The sequence below is a fragment of the Lepidochelys kempii genome, chromosome 22, assembly GCF_965140285.1.
Source record: "Lepidochelys kempii isolate rLepKem1 chromosome 22, rLepKem1.hap1, whole genome shotgun sequence".
In the NCBI taxonomy this organism is placed as follows: domain Eukaryota; kingdom Metazoa; phylum Chordata; order Testudines; family Cheloniidae; genus Lepidochelys; species Lepidochelys kempii.
In genome coordinates, this window is record NC_136401.1 from 3,792,749 (window position 1) to 3,815,148 (window position 22,400).

General features: G+C 49.0%; 3 non-coding genes across 3 annotated transcripts; 1 reads left to right on the plus strand and 2 right to left on the minus strand.

The window, feature by feature from the left end:
- Window positions 1-3,393: 3,393 nt before the first annotated feature.
- TRNAF-GAA (transfer RNA phenylalanine (anticodon GAA)) lies at window positions 3,394-3,466 on the minus strand. Its single transcript has one exon. It is a non-coding gene; the product is annotated as a tRNA-Phe (tRNA).
- Window positions 3,467-12,108: 8,642 nt separating this feature from the next.
- On the plus strand, window positions 12,109-12,190 carry TRNAS-AGA (transfer RNA serine (anticodon AGA)). The gene has a single exon. It is a non-coding gene; the product is annotated as a tRNA-Ser (tRNA).
- A 3,943-nt stretch (window positions 12,191-16,133) lies between these two features.
- Window positions 16,134-16,227, minus strand: TRNAI-UAU (transfer RNA isoleucine (anticodon UAU)). The gene is made up of 2 exons: window positions 16,190-16,227; window positions 16,134-16,169 (listed from the first exon to the last, which is right to left on the minus strand). It is a non-coding gene; the product is annotated as a tRNA-Ile (tRNA).
- Between the last annotated feature and the right edge of the window lie 6,173 nt (window positions 16,228-22,400).

The window sequence follows — 22,400 nt, forward strand, 5'->3', positions numbered from 1 at the left end:
CTGACAGTTAGGGAGTTTCCTCTGAGATTTAATCTGAATCTGCTGGGCTGTAGTTTGGACCCCCATTGCTTCCTGTCCTGCTCTCTGTGGCAAGGGAGAACAACTGTCCTATCTCTATCTCTATCTTTTTTATGGCAGCCTTTCAAGTATCTGAAAACTGCTATCATGTCCCCCCTTCATCTCCTCTTTTCCAAACTAAATATACCCCGTTCCTTCAGCCTTTGCTCACATGGCTTGCATTCCATCCCTTTGATCATCTTTGTCGCTTGACTCTGGATCCCTTCCAGTTTCTCTGCATCCTTTCTATACATTGGTGACCAAAACTGGACACAATACTCCAGCTGAGGCCTAACCAGCACCAAGCAGAGTGGTGTGATCACCTCCCATGACTTCCATGCTATGCCTCTGTTAATGCAACCTAAAATTGCATTTGCTTTTTTTGCAAGAGCATCACATTGCTGACTCATGTTGAGGTTCAGATCCACCACAACTCCCAGATCCTTCTCAGCAGTGCTGCTGCCAAACCAGTTACTCCCTATTCTTCATTTGAGCTGTCAAGATTCCTTCCCCACTCTGAACTCTAGGGTACACATGTGAGGACCTGGATGAAAACCTCCTAAGCTTACTTTTACCAGCTTAGGTTAAAACTTCCCCAAGGTACAAACTATTTTACTCTTTGCCCTTGGACTTCCACTGCCACCACCAAACTTTATCTGGGTTCCTGAAAAGACATAGTTTGGAAATGTCTTTCCCCCCCAAATCCTCCCAACCCTTGCACCCCACTTCCTGGGGAAGGTTTGGTAAAAATCCTCACCAATTTGCATAGGTGACCATAGACCCAAAAGCTTGGATCTTAAGAACAATGAAAAAAAGCATTCAGTTCTTGAAAAGAAGAATTTTAATAGAAGTAATAGTAAAAAAGAACTAACAATAAAAAGAATCACCTCTGTAAAATCAGGCTGGTAAATACCTTACAGGGTAATTAGATTCAAAACATAGAGAATTCCTTGAGGCAAAACCTTAAGTTACAAAAAGACACACAGACAGGAATATCCTTTCTATTCAGCACATCTTATTTTCTCAGCCATTTAAAGAAATCATAATCTAACGCATATCTAGCTAGATTACTGACTAAGTTCTAAGACTGCATTCCTGTTCTGTCCCTGGAAAAAGCATCATACAGACAGACCCTTTGTTTTTCCCTCCCCCCAACTTTTGAAAGCATCTTGTCTCCTCATTGATCATTTTGGTCAGGTGCCAGCAAGGTTATCCTAGCTTCATATGTGAACATATGACTTGCCCACGTGACTCCAAACACTATCTTGTCACCTGTAATTTTCCACTAGCTGTGCTGAGGGCTTTGTTTGAAACAATGGGTTTCCCACCACATGGCAGAAGATATAAAAGGCCCTGGAAAACCCTCCATTTTGCCTCTTTCCTGCTGAAACCTCTGGAATATGGACTATCCAAATGGGAGCATTCTAACGAAGGGACTGAGGTCCTTCCAATGATTTGGAAGCAGCCAGAGACTTGACTTAAACCAGCAGTTTATTTAATTACTGCTACAAAGCCTGAACCAAGAACTTTGCAATTCCTGAATGTATTTGATTCCTTTAATCAATTTTAACTCTCACCTTTCTTTCTTTATTTTTATGAATAAACTTTGAGATTGTAGATACTAAAGGATTGGCAACAGCGTGATTTGTGGGTAAAATGTAAGTTATATATTGACCTGGGTGTGTGGCTGGTCCTTTGGGATCGGAAGAACCTTTTATTTGAAGAGATTGGTTTTAAAGGCCCACTCATCTCTAAGTCTAGTGTTTTCGGTGGTAATACAAGAACTGGAATGCCAAAGGAAACTGCTTTCATAACTTCTTGTTAGCCAGTGTGGTGAAACAGAAGTTTGCTTTTGTTGCTGGTTTGAAATATCCTGTGGGGGATTAGCCACCTGTCTTGGGGTTTCAGAGTAACAGCCGTGTTAGTCTGTATTCGCAAAAAGAAAAGGAGGACTTGTGGCACCTTAGAGACTAACCCATTTATTTGAGCATGAGCTTTCGTGAGCTACAGCTCACTTCAGCTGTAGCTCATGAAAGCTTATGCTCAAATAAATGGGTTAGTCTCTAAGGTGCCACAAGTCCTCCTTTTCTTTTTCCGTCTTGGGGTGTATCCAGTGATAAGCTGCCAAAATCTTAACAACGGGTTCCCTCCTCACCTCATGAGGGGGTCGTTGCCCACCCCCGCCCCCCAGGACTCCTGCCCCATCCAACCCCCCCGCGTTCCTTGACGCGCCCCCGGGAACCTTGCCCCATCCATCTCCCTCCCCTGTTTGCCCCCAGAACCAGGCAGGAGGGTTTTGTGGGCCACTGTAGTGGGAGCCCACCCCACCCCTAAGAGCCAGAGGGACCTGCCAGGGGGCGGGGTGGGGAGTTCCGGCAGGGCGTACCTGGGGCAGCTCCCAGGAAGCATCCGCCAGGTCTCTCTGGCTCCTAGGGGTGGGGGAGCGTAGCTGGGGGGAAACAGGGGGAGCGGCCACTCCCCCCACTGATCACATAAAAAGTGGAGCCTTAGGTGCCAACTCGGTGGGTGCACCGGGGCTGGAGCACCCATGGGGAAAATTTGGTGGGTGCAGAGCACCCACCGGCAGCTCCCCGCCCCACCCCCAGGTCACCTCCACTCCACCGCCGCCCCTGAACGCGCCGCCCCGCTCTGCTTCTCTGCCCCCCCCAGCTCCCCATGAATCAGCTGTTTGGCAGGAAGCCGGGGAAGGCTGAGAAGCAGGCCACGGCTTCACACTGAGGCCCAGGGAGGCGGAGGTGAGCTAGGGCGAGGAGCAGTTCCCCTGCGCGCCCCCACATGTTACCTGCTGTGGTGTGGGTGGCCCTCCTTGCGCCCCCCCACCCCAGCTCACCTCCACCTCCCTGGGCCTGAATGTGAAGCTGCCGCCTGCTTCTCAGCCTGTCCCGGCTTCCCACATGAACAGCTGATTCGATGGAAGCCGGGGTGGGGGGTCGGAGAAGCAGAGCGGGGCAGCAGGTTCAGGGGAGGAGGCAGAGGCGGAGGTGAGCTGGGGCCAGGGGTGGGGCGGGGAGCTGCTGGTGACTTTACGAAAAATACCTGTGATTAAATCATCACCTTACTCATTGTCAGTGAAATAAATTGAAACACTTCCACCTGCAAGTGGATTTAGCCCAGGACCCTCAGAGTCAGCAGCTGTTACACCTCCCACTGAGCTCTCTGTCAGGTGTCCCAGTGCTGGAAGCCTCCTGTTTACATCCTAAGATAACATTTTTGCATCGGGGGGCTGATATTTTGGACTGGACACTGTAGCAGGTATAAGTGCTGCTGTGCTCCAGAAAACAAGCCACCTCTGCACCAAAGAGGGAGAAAAAGCCCTGCCAAAGGCCAGGATTGAACCAGGGACCTTTAGATCTTCAGTTTAATGCTCTCCCAACTGAGCTACTTCAGCAGCTGCATGGCTCCCCTTTGGCCTGCTGCTTCTCTGTCACGGATGTTTTGTTAGCCATGGCACACAAAAAGGACGTCGTTGTGAGAGGCCCATGAAGGCAAGATGCACTTTTGCCTGCCTTGCTCAGCTTGACTTGCTGCCTCAACCCATTCCTGCCTTAGTTCCCAGGTTGACCTGGTGGCAGAAGTGGACTGGGGGCCAGTGACGCAGGGAAGAAGTTGAGCTTGACCCTGAGCTAGACTAGACCCTGGTGGCGAGAGTCTGGCCACCACTTGCCACCCCACCCTGTTGTCCTGGCTTCCCCTTTCTCCTGTTGGGGCTTCCCCGCGTAAACCACCCTGCCCCAACCAGCCCTAGGCTAGCTGGGCTCCCTTGGTCACCTGATGGCTGGTCACCCCAGTTGGTGCTGAGCACCCCTCTTCTTTCCCCTGGTGCTCCAGCCCCAGAGCACCCACAGAGTTGGGGCCTCTGCCCAGATTAGGATCAGCTGCCAGTGTGGGGCCAGCCTGAGTCCAGCGGAGCTGCCAACCAGGAGCTACCTGAGCCAAGCGCCGCCCGACTGGACCCCAAACCTCCAACTGCCTTGCCCTCCCACCCCAATCCCTCCCACCCCAAAACCCCTCCTGGAGCATGCACCCCACAACCCCCCTGCCCCCAAACTCCTCCCCGTCCTCAGTGCCCCACCCCCGACCTCCTCCCTCTTCCCCCATCATACTCAGCACCCCGCCCCCAACTTCCTCCTCCTCTCCCCACCATCCTCAGCACCCCACCCCCGACCTCCTCCTCCCCCGAACTTTAAAGACTGGGTAGGGAGAGATGTAATTGAATAGAGCTTTGAAATGCAAGTCTGCATTGTTAGAGGTAGAAGTGTAGATGTCTGCTCAGGTCTTGTGATGTAAGCAAAGAAGTCTTGTCTAGGGCCAGAGCTTTGATTCAAAGATCAAAAAAGGAATATTAACATTTAGGAAGACTCTTGAGTGACATAGTATTATTGTCTATGTCTCTTTGAAGGTTGTGATCACCTGTATCTGAACTGTTTAATGGATAAATTATCTTGTGCTAATTGCCATGATCTTTGGAAGAAGGAAAGTTAAGCCAATTGTTTTCTCAGACAGGAAACGTATAAAAACCTTGGGACATGATCCTTCTTCATCTCAGACCTGCTTTGGGTTTCAAGAGCGGGAAACCCTGAGCCATAAGAATTGAGATCCCCAGTCCTTGACTGGAGTCATCCTGAATATGGACATCGGACTGTAACCTGTGGACTATTTCTAAAAGGACTTTTGGCGACTACAAGCTCATCTCTGCTGTGTGTCTGAACCTCAAGAATTGAACTCAAGTCTGTCTGTATATTGATCTTTTAACCAATTCTCTCTCTTTTCTTTTTTAATAAATTTTAATTAGTTAATAAGAATTGACTGTAAGTGTGTATTTGGGGAAAGATCTGAGTTCTCATTTGACCTGGGTCTGGGGCTTGGTCCTTTGGGGTCAGGAGAACCTTTTCTTTTGTGTGATGAAAGAAGATTTTCAGAATTGATCATCATATGCTTGACATGTGTGTCTGGATGGAGGCCTGAGGCTGGGCACCTTAAGGGAATGGCATTATTTGGACGTCTGAGTAACCAGGGAGGTGCTATAGCAGCTGTTTCAGGCTGGCTGGGTAAATCTAACCATTGGAATATCCACCAGTGTTTGGGGTTTGTCTGCCCTGGTCTGTTTGCAGTTCACCATGATTGAGTGACCTCAGCTGGCTCTCACAGGCAGCACCGTCACAGCTGGGTGTGGGTGTTAATCTTTTCCTGTCTGGTGTGTGCTGGGCTCACAAAGGCTTTTTGCTCCCTCGGCGTGGGGCCTGGTGTCCTGGTTTGGGAGCCCTGTGGATGCGATGGGGTGTCTGGAATGGGGCATGTGTGATTCCCACGGTGCCCCTTCCCCTCTGCCTGCGAAGCTGAGGAAGATGGGTCTGAGGAGCAGAGCAGGAGTTCTGGGAAGGAGAAGAGCAATATGAAGATGGCGTCTAAGATGAGGCCAGGTGACTTCTGTGGAGGGAGACATGCTGGACAACGCCAAGGATTGGGAGACACCCAAGTGTGAGCCCAGGGCGCAGGGAGAGCTGGGGGAGAGCGTCTGTGTTATACTAATAAAATAAGACCAACAGGATCTTGTAAAAGGGACGAGGCAAAATGCCACATTTATTGTAAATATAATAAAAATATAGAAAACACACACAGCTCTGTCATTACTTATTCCTTACTTATCTGCAGATACATTCATACATTGAGTCATACAAGTTCTGCATAGAGGTTATAGTGACCAGCCTAGATGTTGCCCATGACAGAGCACTGGCCAGGTGGCCTGGACACGAGAATGGAGCCAAGTCTGTGTCAGATACGCCTCCGATGCTCCTGGAGGGTGGTGGCAGAACCGGAGACTGAAAGTTCTCAGTTCTCAGAGTCCATTTTTATAGGAATTTAGTCCTATGCCAGCTGCGCCAGTTAAGGGCTTTCCGCGGTTGTTGTTACAAAAAGTGCCAATCTCCATTACAAAGTATCAGTTTACAGAGTAGAGTCAATTGAGCAGAACCAATTGAGCAAGTCAAGTCAATTGAGCGGTTTGCGTTCATAAGCGTTGTCATAAATATAAAGGGAAGGGTAAATCCCTTTAAAATCCCTCCTGGCCAGAGGAAAAACCCTTTCACCTGTAAAGGGTTAAGAAGCTAGGATAACCTCGCTGGCACTTGACCAAAATGACCAATGAGGAGACAAGAGACTTTCAAAAGCTGGGAGGAGGGAGAAAAACAAAGGGTCTGGGGCTGTCTGTATGCTGCTTTTGCCGGGGACAGAACAGGAATGGAGTCTTAGAACTTTTAGTAAGTAATCTAGCTAGATATGCGTTAGATTATGATTTCTTTAAATGGCTGAGAAAAGAACTGTGCTGAATAGAATGACTATTCCTGTCAGTGTGTCTTTTTTGTAACTTAAGATTTTGCCTAGAGGGATTCTCTATGTTTTGAATCTAATTACCTTGTAAGGTATTTACCATCCTGATTTTACAGAGGTGATTCTTTTTACTTTTTCTTCTATTAAAATTCTTCTTTTAAGAAACTGAATGCTTTTTCATTGTTCTTAAGATCCAAGGTTTGGGTCTGTAGTCACCTATGCAAATTGGTGAGGATTTTTATCAAACCTTCCCCAGAAAAAAGGGGGTAAGATTTGGGAGGATTTTGGGGGAAAGATGTTTCCAAACAAACTCTTTCCCAATAACTGGTGTTAGGCATTTGGTGGTGGCAGCGAAAGTCCAAGGGCAAAAGGTAAAACAGTTTATACCTTGGGGAAGTTTTAACATAAGCTGGTAAAAGTAAGCTTAGGAGGTTTTCATGCAGGTCCCCACATCTGTACCCTAGCATTCAGAGTGTGGAAGGAACCTTGACAGGGTCAATCTCAATTACAAGCAAGGAAAAGTGTCAACTCAGAAAGAGTATCCAGTGTAGCAGCCGTGTTAGTCTGTATCCGCAAAAAGAACAGGAGGACTTGTGGCACCCTAGAGACTAACCAATTTATTTGAGCATAAGCTTTCGTGAGCTACAGCTCACTGAATCGGATGAAGTGAGCTGTAGCTCATGAAAGCTCATGCTCAAATAAATTTGTTAGTCTCTAAGGTGCCACAGGTACTCCTTTTCCTTTTTCAGAGAGAGTAGTGTCAATTGAGCGGTTTGTGTTGTAAGGTGTCCATGTCAATTACAAAGCATCGCTTAGAGTTAATTAATGGCTTACAAGGTACTTAGAGTCAATTGACAGTTTGCAAGCTTTAACACGGACACTCTCAGCAGCTATGGAGAGTTGCAAATCAATACTGCAGAATTACAATTATTTCAAATTACAAATATTAAAAATATGCTTGTATAAAATATGCCTACAGCATGGCCCTGGCATTCCTTTCTTCAGGCACCATGTGGGAAAGAGGAGAAGTGTGGCAGCAAGTACAAACTTCTGGGTGTCAGGTGAAGCGGTGAGAATCCCAGCCACCAGGTCAAACCATAGGACTGCAGGCATCAGTAGCCAGTTCTAGAGCCCCAACCCATAGCAGCCATCCCACCCAAAGTCCTGGCTCCAGAGGGCAGGAGTCACCCAGTAGGAGGTAAACAACTCACTCTTGCACAGCCAGAGACAGGGAAGGCAAGGACTTTGAGGTCCAGGGATTTACCACAAGGTCCCCCTGCGATTTGAACTCAGATTGCAGGATTCAGAGTCCTGAGTGCTGACCATTACACCATGGGACCAGCTTCTGCTGCCTTCTCTGGCCATCAGTGAGCCTCATGGGGCTGGCTTGTGTAAGGGGACTGTTGGCCCTTTACTAAAACTTTGTGTGGTTTTTTGGTTGGTTAGTTCCCAGTCCCAATAGAAAGGGGAAGGGTTAATGGGAAATCAGGACCCTGAGAGTGACAGTGCCCTGGGGCAATGGTCACCAAGTGGTAGGGAACAAGTGAGAATTGGTTGATGGAGAAAAATTCCTGGTGTAAATTGGCAAAGCTGTGGATATTTTGAAAAGTTACAGTGAATTTACACATGAAGATACAAACAGAGAGACAAACACACAGAGAGAAAGAGAAAATCACACAGTGCACAGGCCCACACAGACATAAACAAAAACCGCACACACACACACATAAAGCCATACACACATAAGGGAAAGCCACTCAAAACATACAAAGAACAAATCCACACCAAAAAACACAGAAAAAGCACACAACAAGAAAACACAAAATCCACACACGAAAAGAATACTAAGCAAAAAACAATATGCATGCAAAAATCATACACACACGCACACAAAACTGGGCAAGGCATCCACAAAAACCACCCAGGACCCACATGCACATCAACACAACAGACACAAATCATACCAAAATACAGAAGTCAGGCAGGGTTTGAGTCTCACAGCCAGGAGGGTGTGCACACAGGTGATTTGGGGAGCAAAGATTGAAGGGGAGTCAGGGGGTGAAGAATCACAGGATGGGCAGCGCTCTGGGCTCTGCTTGACCCCTCCTGACACAGATGGCTGGTGGAGAGTGGAGCCTTGTAGATGTGTGAATCTGCCCTGCACTCGGTAAAGGAAGGGACCTCGGTGTCTGCTGGGCTGGAATTGTATTTTCCGCAGGGCAAAATGATTGGCAGAAGCCATCTGCATATAGAAAACCAGTACTCTAGCTGGGGTTTGAACTCACGACTGCAGCATCACTCTATAAGTCCTGTGCGCTAACCCACTGCACCACTGGAGCCCACATTTAGGGGCTTGTCTCTTTGGATTGGCGGGGGTTGCATTACTAAAACAAATCCATAGGAAAGGCCGCAGGACAGCAGCAGCAGAGGTGGGGAGCCTCCTTCTGTGTGATCGAGCTGGTTCCCACCTTCCACTGCTGATGGGAAGGTTGGTGCTTTGAGCCCACCCGGTGCTGGAACTTCTCTTGGGTGAGGTTAACGAGACTCTGAAGAAGCGAAGGGAAGAATTTCTATTCCGGCTGATCTTCATCTGTCTCCTGTGGCCCTTCAGGCTCTCTGCTCCCCTGTTGGGGCGATCCAGAGGCAAGTCCTGACCTGGGTGAGTCACGGAGAGGCTGTGTCCCATGCCGTGTGTGTGTGGGAGAGGGGTAGGGTAGGGTTCGGGTGGGCTGCAGGGGAAAAGATTGGGAATGACAGTGTGTGGGGGAGGGGGAAGGGTGTGTTTCTTAGGATATAAATGATGGCAAACACAGGGGTAGATACAGTGAAGCCCCGGGTCTGAGTGTTATGACCCTGTGTGGTGCTGCCATTCACCTTCCCCTCCTGTCATCAGCTATCATTGAATCCAGCATTTTTTCACCTGTCATCGTCCCAGAGGTGTCGCACATACCCCAAATACAGAGTGTCCCTCTTGGAGACGCGAGGACTGGAGCGGATTTCAGCTGCTGGGCTGCTCTGCTGGGTTTTCTACATTCAGAAGGGGAACTGCTGAGTGTTTACATTCATTTCAAGCATCCCCATTCAGCGGACTCCTGAACACACTGGAGAGGGTCCAGAAATCAATTTTCATTTGAAAAAGTTTTTAAAGGGAAGTGCTTGGATTTGAACTAGGAACCCATTGCCCTGCAGGCAACTATTCAACCAGTGAGCAACAGTCTCAATAAAGACTGCCCTGTATAGCCCAGAGCAGGAACGGCTTTGAACCTGGGGGTTAGTGAACTTTATCTCTACACAAACCCCATGGCTTACAAGATCCCCACACCCGCCCTGTGTCACCAGAGCACAACAACAACTTTCCTTGGAGCACACAATGCTCCCCAGCTCTGTGCCCTTCCATCTCCCCAGCATTGCTCCAATCCCTTAAAGCAGGGTCTCAAACTCACTTTACCTTAGGGCCAGTGAAAATCCTCAAATTCTCCCAGTGGGCCAATAATGTCATTTATGCTGCCCAGAACCCGCTCCCCAAAACTCCACCCCCCAAAAAACTCCACCCCCCCACCTGCCTAAGGCTCTGGGAGGGAGTTTGTGTGGGAGAAGAGGTCTGGGGTAGGGGATTGGGGTGCGTGCTCTGGAAGGGACTTTGGGTGCAGAAGGGGTGAGAGGTTGGGCTCTGGGAGGGAGTTTGGGTGGGAGAGGGGGGTCTGGGGTGCAGGCTCTGGGCTGGGGCAAGGGGTGGGGGTGCAGGAGGAGGAGGTGGGGGTGCAGGCTCTTGGAGGGTGTTTGGGGTCGGGAGGAGGTGTGTGGGAAGGGGGTGCAGGCTCTGGGAGGGAGTTTGGAGGCTTGGGGATGTGATGCAGGCTCTGGGAGAGAGTTGGGGATGTGAGGGGGGTATGTGGGGTGGGGATGCAGACTCTGGGAGGGGGTTGGAGGTACCGTGATTACCTGGGGCTCCAAGGCCGGGGGGAGCCTCCACACCCTGTTGAACGTACACACCACGCCCACAGTGCCCCATTGGCCACAGGGGCGCTCAGGGAGGGGCAGCTCTTGCAGGCAAAGCCCCCCCCAGCCCTGGGGCCACAGGGAGGGGCCGGCAGCCACTGGAGCAAGCAGGAAGACGCCGCTCAGCTCCGCTGTGCTGCCCGGGCCCCTGGAGTCGGGGGGCAGGGGGAGTGTCTGGGGGCAGCAGGTGGGGCCAAGGGAGCGACCTGGTGCCAAAACTGCTAAAGCCCTGCAGGCCACATTCGGGAGGTTTGCGGGCCACAAATGTCCCGGAGGCTGGGAGTTTGAGACCTTTGATATAATGGCTTCAGCCTTGTAGTTTCCCAAGTCCAAAAGTAAACATATCTTCAAATCCAAGGGAGTGGAGATCAGTCAATGTTCGGAGGCATCCCACATGAAAGCACCACATTGTGGTTCATGCTGGCCCCATCGTGTGGCCATCACCTTTCCCTCCTCTCCCTTAAAAGTTTTGGTATTTTGCACAGAAACTTTCTTCCCTCAGGAGAGACCTGGGAATCAGGGCTGCCAGCCAGACAAACACCTTTAAGACGAGGTGTCCTTCTCCCGGTCAAAAAATGATCTCCGGCCTTCAGTTCAGTGACAGCCTGAATTGTTCCTTATCCCGCCAGAGCTGGAGGATTGAAAGTAGCAACATCAAACCCCTGTGTAGCTCACAGGAATGAACACAAACACTCCCTGGTATCTGAAGAGATGTTTCGTTTTACCCTTGGTCAAATACAAGGCTAAAGGGAAAGGCGGTGGCCCCAGATATAAAGAGTGAAACACGACACATCATAGCTATGCCCACAGTGACTGCAAAATCTTTTTACATACTTCTTATTACCTCAGTGTATTGTTTTCTCTGGAGTCTAGACCTTGACTGTACCTTGACCAAGAAATTTGGATCTTGATAAAAGGAACCGACTACCCCTGGTTAAGGCCATGGACTTGACACCCACTGGGGTGTCCTACACAGGTACCAGTACTAACAGCAATGGCTCCCTTTTAGCCATAGTTTTTAATCAGGGCAATGAATTGAAACAAACCCCAGTTAAATCATTTGTCAGCCTGAGCCCTTCACCCACAGTCCGTAAGGCATTGGGCCACCACGTGGATGTTTCATTTCCCACCTCCATTTCACACAAAGACACAATTTCCTTTGCACAGATCCATGAACAGCAAAACCTCCCTGTGTCTCTTGTCTGAGCCACGGCACTCAATACCAGTGAACCCTTCTCTCCTGCAATGGCAATGATCAGACAGAGGGACGTGGCCACCTGCGTCCCTGTCGGGGAGACATTGGCTCGGCTCTTTCTTTATGCTGCTCTTGTTAGTCCATGAAAAATCAAGGATGGAATGCAAGGCTGAGTTCACGTACCAACCCCCTGAAAAGTTTCCATGCCCCAGAGAAAACCCGACCCCTGCTATTGGAATGATGTGCTGGAGATTTGAATAGGAAAGGGACTGTCTGCTTGTCAACGTGGGGAATGAACAATGATCTACAGCAATGTCGTTAACACAAACACACTCTCATCGAGCTCCAGCCGGAAGGGAAATGGGCAGGAATTCTCGCTGTTCAGCCATGGACACACTTACACTAATGCACAGCCTTGAGTGTGCTGGGGAAGCTGGTCTGAGCAAACAATTTGAAGTGACAATTCTGGGAGAACTGAATCATAGTGCAGTGGAGCAACTGTACATCCAGTAGTTGTGGCCGAGTGGTTAAGGCGATGGACTAGAAATCCATTGGGGTCGCCCCGCGCAGGTTCAAATCCTGCCAACTACGGAAGCACTGGGCTGTTATTATTACTGTAGTCTTAGTGCCTGAGCATCCACAGTGTGAACTGGAGCCAGATCTGGTCTCTTTGGCTGTCTACACTTAAAATGTTGCTGTGACACTTCTCTAGCACCTTGGGTAGACAGTCACTACACCGACTGGAGGGGTTTTCCCATCCCTGTAATAGTTACATTGACGGAACAATTTTTCCTTCTATTTAGCTCTATCTAACCAGGGCTCAGGTCAGCTTAACTCTATTGGTTTGGGGGTGTGGATTTTTCACACCCTGAGACACGTAGCTCTGCCAGTTAATTGCCCAGCATACACTAGCACTTAGATCCCCCTTAGGATTTCCATGCACGCACTGAACTGTGAGAGGAAAACATCAGCTCACAAACACGGAAACTGAATTCCCCAAATTTAAGCTCTCTGCACTTTTGAGAAAGTCACAAAATTCAATTCATTCCTGCTAGGACAGAGAAAAACATAAGTGACACTAAGTTTTTGGCTTGATTAAATAAAGTTAAGGGTTTAATTACTATGGTAAAAATATGTACCGATTCCTCTAAATAACACCATAACGTGAGATAAGAACAGAGACAAATCTTGTCAGTGATGACTAATTTAACAAATGATCTCCGCATTATTAATTTCCACTGTGCCTCCACTGCAGGTCTGGGCCCCTCCAGTGTAACTGCTCTGCATTCGCCTTCCCGTTAGAATTGGTTTTGGACACTCCCAACTTTGGAAAATTGTTGCAATTCAGAATTTGAATAGTGACCCCGGCTCCTTCCTGCACCTGCTCTAAATCGCTACACAGCACCTTCTCAACCTGCAGAGTCACCCACAGGGTTCAGCAGGGACCCCTGGCAAGGACAGTGGGTGCAGCTAACAGCCCGGTGTGCCTGGCAGTGAGGCAGGGGCAGCCCGAGGCTGGAAGCTCTGAGTCAGCTGTGGAGAAACACCCCCCAACACACGAGTACAGCGATTGAATTCCCCAACTTTAGCATCATGACACCCTGTAGAAAGCCCCACGTGTCTGCTGTTTTTTCACAGGGTGATGCAAAAATCAGGTGACACCAATTTTGAAGTTTGAGTAAATGAAGTTTCGGAGATAGTTATTAAGCTCGCAAAAATATGCCAAAGATCCCTCAGCATAAGATCCCTCTGCATCCTGATGCACTTGCGTGAGAAGAAAGTGATCAGGAACAGCCAGCATGGATTCACCAAGGGAAGGTCATGCCTGACTAATCTAATCACCTTTTATGATGAGATTACTGGTTCTGTGGATGAAGGGAAAGCAGTGGATGTATTGTTTCTTGACTTTAGCAAAGCTTTTGACACGGTCTCCCACAGTATTCTTGTCAGCAAGTTAAGGAAGTATGGGCTGGATGAATGCACTATAAGGTGGGTAGAAAGCTGGCTAGATTGTCGGGCTCAACGGGTAGTGATCAATGGCTCCATGTCTAGTTGGCAGCTGGTATCAAGTGGAGTACCCCAAGGGTCGGTCCTGGGGCCGGTTTTGTTCAATATCTTCATAAATGATCTGGAGGACGGTGTGGATTGCACTCTCAGCAAATTTGCGGATGATACTAAACTGGGAGGAGGGGAGGGATAGGATACAGAAGGACCTAGACAAATTGGAGGATTGGGCCAAAAGAAATCTGATGAGGTTCAATAAGGATAAGTGCAGGGTCCTGCACTTAGGATGGAAGAATCCAATGCACCGCTACAGACTAGGGACCGAATGGCTAGGCAGGAGTTCTGCGGAAAAGGATCTAGGGGTGACAGCGGACGAGAAGCTGGATATGAGTCAGCAGTGTGCCCTTGTTGCCAAGAAGGCCAATGGCATTTTGGGATGTATAAGTAGGGGCATAGCGAGCAGATCGAGGGACGTGATCGTTCCCCTCTATTCGACATTGGTGAGGCCTCATCTGGAGTACTGTGTCCAGTTTTGGCCCCCACACTACAAGAAGGATGTGGATAAATTGGAGAGAGTCCAGCGAAGGGCAACAAAAATGATTAGGGGTCTAGAACACATGACTTATGAGGAGAGGCTGAGGGAGCTGGGATTGTTTAGCCTGCAGAAGAGAAGAATGAGGGGGGATTTGATAGCTGCTTTCAACTACCTGAAAGGGGGTTCCAAAGAGGATGGCTCTAGACTGTTCTCAATGGTAGCAGATGACAGAACGAGGAGTAATGGTCTCAAGTTGCAGTGGGGGAGGTTTAGATTGGATATTAGGAAAAACTTTTTCACTAAGAGGGTGGTGAAACACTGGAATGCGTTACCTAGGGAGGTGGTAGAATCTCCTTCCTTAGAGGTTTTTAAGGTCAGGCTTGACAAAGCCCTGGCTGGGATGATTTAACTGGGAATTGGTCCTGCTTCGAGGAGGGGATTGGACTAGATGACCTTCAGGGGTCCCTTCCAACCCTGATATTCTATGATTCTATGATTCTAACACCGGAAGGTGAAATAGGAACAGAGACAAACCTTGTCAGCAAAGGCTAATTTCCCAAAGATCCTTGTTAGAATAGAGATATTCAGGCCCACCTGTAAAGCCTATACTTTAAGAGTACAGGCCTTTTTTTTATCACAGTGTATTTTTACTGTTTGTTTTCATCCTTAGCTAGTTACGAGGTACAAAACAAAGAATCAAAATCACAATCTGCCTGTGTACGGGCCTTCTCTCCCCAGGAGAGTCTGAGGCTGGGTTCTTAGGCTAAGGCCTTTGGCTAAGCTGCAGGGGCAGCCATAAACTGGGAAGCGAATGGTCACATCCTCACATCCCCAACCCGTCCCATTGAAATATGGTGGTATTGGGCGGTTAGGAAGACGATCCTGTCCTGATAGTGCCCATCACCACCAGATACAGAAACAGATCTTAAGAGAGCCTCCTGTCCGACAAGAAATCCCTTCTCAGTGGTTGTGGTTGTGAAACCCTCATTTCAATATATGTTATCTTTACGGCCTCCACTTTTCTGTTGTCAATCTGTCTGGTTCTCTAATTGTTTCTGACTGTTGTATAATTAATTTTGCTATGTGTAAGTTCATTAGTGTAGTGGGATATAATTGGTTAGAGAATTATGTTACAATATATTAGGATTGGTTAATTACATTTCAGTAAAATGATTGGTTAAGGTATAGCTGAGAATATTACCATATAATCTGGAGTCAAACAGGAAGTGGAAGTGGAAACTGGAATCATGTTTGCGAAGTGGGGGAATGGGAACAGGGAACAGAGACACAGGCAAGGCTCTGCAGCGTTGGAGCCGGGAAGGGGGACGCGGGGTAAACGCTTTGCAGTGTCGGAGCTGGGAAGGGAACACTGGGGAACAGAGTCTATCGGTGTATAGAGATAAGCCCCAGTGGTGTGAAGGGCTTCAGAATATGCTTCCTTGGAAACTAACCCCAGGAAACATCGCATTGTCTGCACTTCAGACTTCTGGTCTTTTGCTGCTTCCTGCTTGTGTGACAAAAACTGGGGAAGAGGGCAGGGGAAGAGAAAGCCCTCTTACAAAATGGCTACCTTGCTTCTCTCCCTCCCCAGGCGCCAAGGATCCACAGGACTCGAGGCTCTGCTTGAGGGATCCTGGCCCAGCGGCTGGTGGGGGAGAATCATAGAAGGTTAGGGTTGGAAGGGACCTCAGGAGGTCATCTAGTCCAACCCCCTGCTTGAAGCAGGACCAATCCCCAATTTTTGCCCCAGATCCCTAAATGGCCCCCTCAAGGATTGAACTCACAACCCTGGGTTTAGCAGGCCAATGCTCAAACCACTGAGCTATCCCCCTGAGAAAGGATTGTAGATTCTGACCTGCACTCTGGAGGGGAGGGAATAATTGAAAGGGGCATTTTTAAGTCCTCCCCCATCCTCAGTGTCCCCCGGGCTGGCATTCTACACTCCACAGGGCCAAACAAACAAGTGGGTGAAGCCATTTGGTTAATGAAAACCAGTGCTCCAGGTGAGGCTTGAACTCACAACCTCAGCATAGCTCCTCTCAGCACTGCCCTATAAGTACTGCGCGCTAACCAATTGCGCCACTGGGGCACCTGGCTATGGCTGCTCTCCCAGGCCCCTAGGGTGAGAAAGGTGAGGCGTGACCCCCCAAAACTTCTCAGTGGAGCTGAGAGCAGGAGGAGACAAGTGTTGGTCCTTGGTGGGGTGGATTCTTCTGAAGGGTTCCCGGCACCATTTGACCCTCTTGTTCTTCTCTGTGCGATACCAGAGCTGACTGAGACTCAATGGAGAGTCTTGCTGCAGATCAGCAGATCTGAAATCCCCGAGAACCAGGTCTAAGCATTAGTCCTGCTTTGGGACAGAGTCTCTCAGGCAGGAAACTGCCAAGTCTGCGTGAGCCATGAGGCTCCCTCGCTAACAGCTGAGATCAGTGAGAGCTGTGTGAAGCGCTGGGACCCAGGGGTGCGTGAACAGGGGGGCACAACGCCCCAGGACTTTTAGAAAAGGGAGGGCTCTGCCTTACCACTTTGTAATGACCGTAAGGGTGAGGGAGGGTGGGGAGGGGGTAGAGAGCAGTGATCGGGAGGTGGGGTCTTGGGGGGAAGAGTCAGCACAGGAGTGGGGCCTCGGGGAGAAGGGGTGATGCAGGTGCGTGGCTTCAAGAGGAAGGGATGGGGCTACTCTTCGGGCTCTGGTGGCCGCTACTTTTAGGGAGCCTGCACCGCTCTTAGTGGGACTGCAAGACATCCCAGAGGAGAGAGGGTGGCCAGCAGAGCAGTGACAGGGTGGAACGGCAAGTGACCAGCAATGTGGGCAGACAGGGGAGGGAGAAAGGGGCTTTCCCCCCAGGAGGTGAGAGGTGATCTCTGGGTTTTCATTGACCCAGGACAGCAGCTGGGAGTGAGGTGCAGTGAAGGGAGGGGCTCTTCCAAAGAGCTTTTGGTCTCTGGATTTCAGAGCCCGAGGCAAAAGGACACTGCCCAGCATACTGTGGGCGGGTGTTTTGCTCACAGTGTCATGTTATGAATCCTGATTGTGGTGTTTTCCAAAGTTAAGACAAGGTGATTTTCCTCCTTTTTATTAAAGTTTCTTTTCTCCACTCAGTGCTGGTGGGTGGGGAAAGTATTGCCTCTTAGAGGCAGCCAGTGGCCCTGGTTAGTTTCCCCAGATTACTGGGTGGGGGCTTCAGCGGATTGTGTGCTGTACTGTTGAAGAGGAGCCCCAAGCACCCGAACAGGGAATTGTAACTTCAGCCTTCAGATTAAGAGCCAGATGAGGGAAGAGCGTCTTCACGAGCAGGCTGGCTAACCTAGTGAGGAGGGCTTTAAACTAGGTTCACCAGGGGAAGGAGACCAAAGCCCTGAGGTAAGTGGGGAAGTGGGATACCGGGAGGAAGCATAAGCAGGAGCGCACGAGAGGGGAGGGCTCCTGCCTCATACTGAGAAAGAGGGACGATCAGCGAGTTATCTCAAGTGCCTATACACAAATGCAGGAAGCCTGGGAAAGAAGCAGGGAGAACTGGAAGACCTGGCACCGTCAAGGAATTAGGATGTGATTGGAATAACAGAGACTTGGTGGGATAACTCACATGACTGGAGTACTGTCATAGATGGATATAAACTGTTGAGGAAGGACAGGCAGGGCAGAAAAGGTGGGGGAGTTGCACTGTATGTAAGGGAGCAGTATGACTGCTCAGAGCTCAAGTATGAAACTGCAGAAAAACCTGAGAGTCTCTGGATTAAGTTTAGATGTGTGAGCAACCAAGGGTGATGTGGTGGTGGGAGTCTGCTATAGACCACCAGACCAGGGGGATGAGGTGGATGAGGCTTTCTTCGGGCAACTCACAGAAGTTACTAGATCGCAGGCCCTGGTTCTCATGGGAGACTTCAATCACCCTGATATCTGCTGGGAGAGCAATACAGCAGTGCACAGACAATCCAGGAAGTTTTTGGAAAGTGTAGGGGACAATTTCCTGGTGCAAGTGTTGGAGGAACCAACTAGGGGCAGAGCTCTTCTTGACCTGCTGCTCACAAACCAGGAAGAATTAGTAGGGAAAGCAAAGGTGGATGGGAACCTGGGAGGCAGTGACCATGAGATGGTCAAGTTCAGGATCCTGACACAGGGAAGAAAGGAGAGAAGCAGAATACGGACCCTGGACTTCAGAAAAGCAGACTTTGACTCCCTCAGGGAACTGATGGGCAGGATCCCCTGGGACAATAACATGATGGGGAAAGGAGTCCAGGAGAGTTGGCTGTATTTTAAAGAATCCTTATTGAGGTTACAGGGACAAATCATCCCGATGTGCAGAAAGAATAGTAAATATGGCAGGCGACCAGCTTGGCTTAACAGTGAAATCCTTGCTGATCTTAAACTCAGAAAAGAATCTTATAAGAAGTGAAAGATTGGACAAATGACCAGAGAAGAGTATAAAGATATTGCTCGGGCATGCAGGAGTGAAATCAGGAAGGCCATATCACACCAGGAGTTGCAGCTAGCAAGAGATGTTAAGAGTAACAAGAAGGGTTTCTTCAGGTATGTAAGCAACAAGAAGAAAGTCAAGGAAAGTGTGGGCTCCTTACTGAATGAGGGAGGCAACTTAGTGACAGAGGATGTGGAAAAAGCGAATGTACTCAATGCTTTTTTTGCCTCTGTCGTCACGAACAAGGTCAGCTCCCAGACTACTGCACTGGGCAGCACAGCATGGAGAGGAGGTCACCAGACCCCTGTGAAGACAGACGTGGTTCGGGACTATTTAGAAAAGCTGGATGAGCACAAGTCCATGGGGCCGGATGCGCTGCATCCGAGAGTGCTAAAGGAGTTGGCGGATATGATTGCAGAGCCATTGGCCATTATTTTTGAAAACTCATGGTGATCGGGGGAAGTCCCAGACAACTAGAAAAAGGTGAATGTAGTGCCCATCTTTAAAAAAGGGAAGAAGGAGAATCCTGGGAACTACAGGCCAGTCCGCCTCACCTCAGTCCCTGGAAAAATCATGGAGCAGGTCCTCAAGGAATCAATTCTGAAGCACTTAGAGGAGAGGAAAGTGATCAGGAACAGTCAGCATGGATTCACCAAGAGCAAGTCATGCCTGACTCATCTAATTGCCTTCTATGACGAGATAACTGGCTCTGAGGATGAGGAGAAAGTAGTGGACGTGTTGTTCCTTGAGCAAAGCTTTTGACACTGTCTCCCACAGTATTCTTGTCAGCAAGTTAAAGAAGTATGGGCTGGATGAATGCACTATAAGGTGGGTAGAAAGTTGGCTAGGTTGTCGGGCTCAACGGGTAGTGATCAATGGCTCCATGTCTAGTTGGCAGCCGGTATCAAGTGGAGTGCCCCAAGAGTCGGTCCTGGGGCCAGTTTTGTTCAGTATCTTCATAAATGATCTGGAGGATGGTGTGGATTGCACCTTTAGCAAGTTTGCAGATGATACTAAACTGGGAGGAGAGGTAGATACGCTCTAGGGTAGGGATAGTATACAGAGGGACCTAGACAAATTGTAGGATTGGGCCAAAAGAAATCTGATGAGGTTCAACAAGGACAAGAGTAGAGTCCTGCACTTAGGACGGAAGAATCCCACGCACCTCTACAGACTAGGGACCGAATGGCTGGGCAGCAGTTCTGCAGAAAAGGACAGAGGGGTTACAGTGGACGAGAAGCTGGATATGAGTCAACAGTGTGCCCTTGTTGCCAAGAAGGCCAATGGCATTTTGGGATGTATAAGTAGGGGCATTGCCAGCAGATTGAGGGACGTGATCGTTCTCCTCTCTTTGACATTGGTGAGGCCTCCTCTGGAGTACTGTGTCCAGTTTTGGGCCCCACACTACAAGAAGGATGTGGAAAAATTGGAAGGAGTCCAGCGGAGGGCAACAAAAATGATTAGGGGTCTGGAACACATGACTTATGAGGAGAGGCTGAGGGAACTGGGATTGTTTATTCTGCAGAAGAGAAGAATGAGGGGGGATTAGATAGCTGCTTTCAACTACCTGAAGCGGGGTTCCAAAGAGGATGGATCTATACTGTTCCCAGTGGTAGCGGATGACAGAACAAGGAGTAATGGTCTCAAGTTGTTGTGGGGGAGGTTTAGGTTGGATATTAGGAAAAACTTTTTCTCTAGGAGGGTGGTGAAACACTGGAATGCGTTACCTAGGGAGGTGGTGGAATCTCCTTCTTTCGAAGTTTTTAAGGTCAGGCTTTACAAAGCCCTGGCTGGGATGATTTAGTTGGGGATTGGTCCTGTTTTGAGCAGCGGGTTGGACTAGATGACCTCCTGAGGTCCCTTCCAACCCTGATATTCTATGATTCTATGATTCTAAGACTGCTATGTTTAAAGTGTTGATGATCTAGGCTGAGATTTTCAAAGGCAATTTGGCTAAATGGATCCAAAGTCCCTCTGGATGTGGACAGTGAACTCCCGGAGGCTCCTGCAGATTTCCTTACATCAGCACTCATTCACTTTTCTTCTATTTACATTGCCCATTCCCATGTGATCCTGGGAGCCCCTGACAACCAGAATGGGACATCAGTGCATGGTTCGATTTCTAAACCAGTTGTGATTCCAACTCTCTAATATAGGGGCCACTCCAAAGTGGGCCAGTGAGATTCCCCTGCTATCCCTTGGCTCGGATGTGGCAGGTCAGCCATGCTGGACTGTTTGGGGTTCCCTGCGTACATGAAAGGAGGAAAGCAGGCATTCTGTGCCACGCGTGATCAATCCCAGCTTTTATACCTGTCTCCTGTAGAAGCCAAATTCCATGGTAATGAGAGATATGCCAGGTGGTGGCAAAGATTTTTCTCATGCTTTACAACACCTGGCAACATGAAATAGTTTGAATAATCTCCATCAGCTCTTGTTTCACATGTAGCCAGCGACAGGGGTTGGCCTAAGGCCCGGGGGAAAGGGGAAGTTTATTTCCCTGTGTTGGGGTGGAATGAAACGACTAGATGCAGTCCCTCTCACCAGGGCTGAAGAGAGCAGTTCTGAGCAGGGGGCAGTGCAGCAAATGACACCGAGGCCAACTGATTCCACAGCAGAATTTGGCAAACCACCCCCGAGTGCGGAAGCAGCTACAGAGCCAACAGGCTCAACAAGATGGAGGTTCGGGTCACCAAAAGCTGCCCTCTCTGCTGGGAGCTTTGGGTCCTGCCATCAGCTGGGGCACCAAGTCCCAGGGCCTCTGGCTCTTCACCAGAACTCACCTTGGAGGGTCACCCGTTGGGGTGAAAGAGACATTCGGTCCTTGGCCTGACACTGCTAAAATGTGGCCATCCGTGTGGGCACCTGTCTTCTTTTAAACGTGCATAAAACAGATTGAAAGCAGGGCTGGCGCCTTGTGCACCCGCTCGCAACTCAGGCTGAGTAGACGCTGCTCAGGCAGGTTGTAAGGAGCATCTGTGGATGGCACCTGCCAGGAAGCATATGCGTTAGTTGCACGGTCACACACTTTCCCACGGAATCCCGGCCTCATCCAGTGCACAGAATGGATAGTGCTGCGGGGACAAATCAAGCTGTGGACTGAAGGAGGCTGTCGTCTGTAGGACCCCAGCCTCATGTGCTGCAGAAGTTGGAAAGTGCGCAGTGAAGGAGGCAGAGAATTTCAGAAGGAGAAAGGCTGGTCCCATAGTTTAGACAGATGAATGCTGCCCAGGTAAACTGGATTTTGCCTCTGCCCCAGAGTTCTTGTGTTACGTTTGGTAAGTCATGTAAACCAAAATTTTGACAAGTGGCCATTGTGTTCATTTTCTGGATACCCAATTTCCTCCATTAGAAGGAGTTATGCAGCTGGAGGGAAAGCAGGACAAAGTGTAGCAGCTATACGGGCATCTATATGGATAGAAATATTGGGGGGAAAGAATTAAATGTTTGATCATGTAACATTATTGTATTAATATTTAGTTACCTCAGAACTAAAGTGTCCGGCAAAGTATTCACAATTTCCAAGCTGAAGTGGGGAAGGCTTCACAGCCCTCAAATGGCATCCCCCTAGTTATAAAAATGAAAGAAAGACATTGAAGCTGTATCTTAAAACGCATGGAGCATGAAAGAAATGGTGCCTCTGGACCCCAGAGATCAGCAACTGAGAATTAGATGTGAGCAAACCAAAACTCACTCACTCAGATATCTATCTATCTATCTATCTATCTATCTATCTATCTATCTATCTATCTATCTAACCTGATTGTTTTATGGCCATGTGCATTTATTTGTCTGTTTCAGGGCTGGTCTACACTTAAAATTCAGATTGACCTAGCTATGTCTTGGG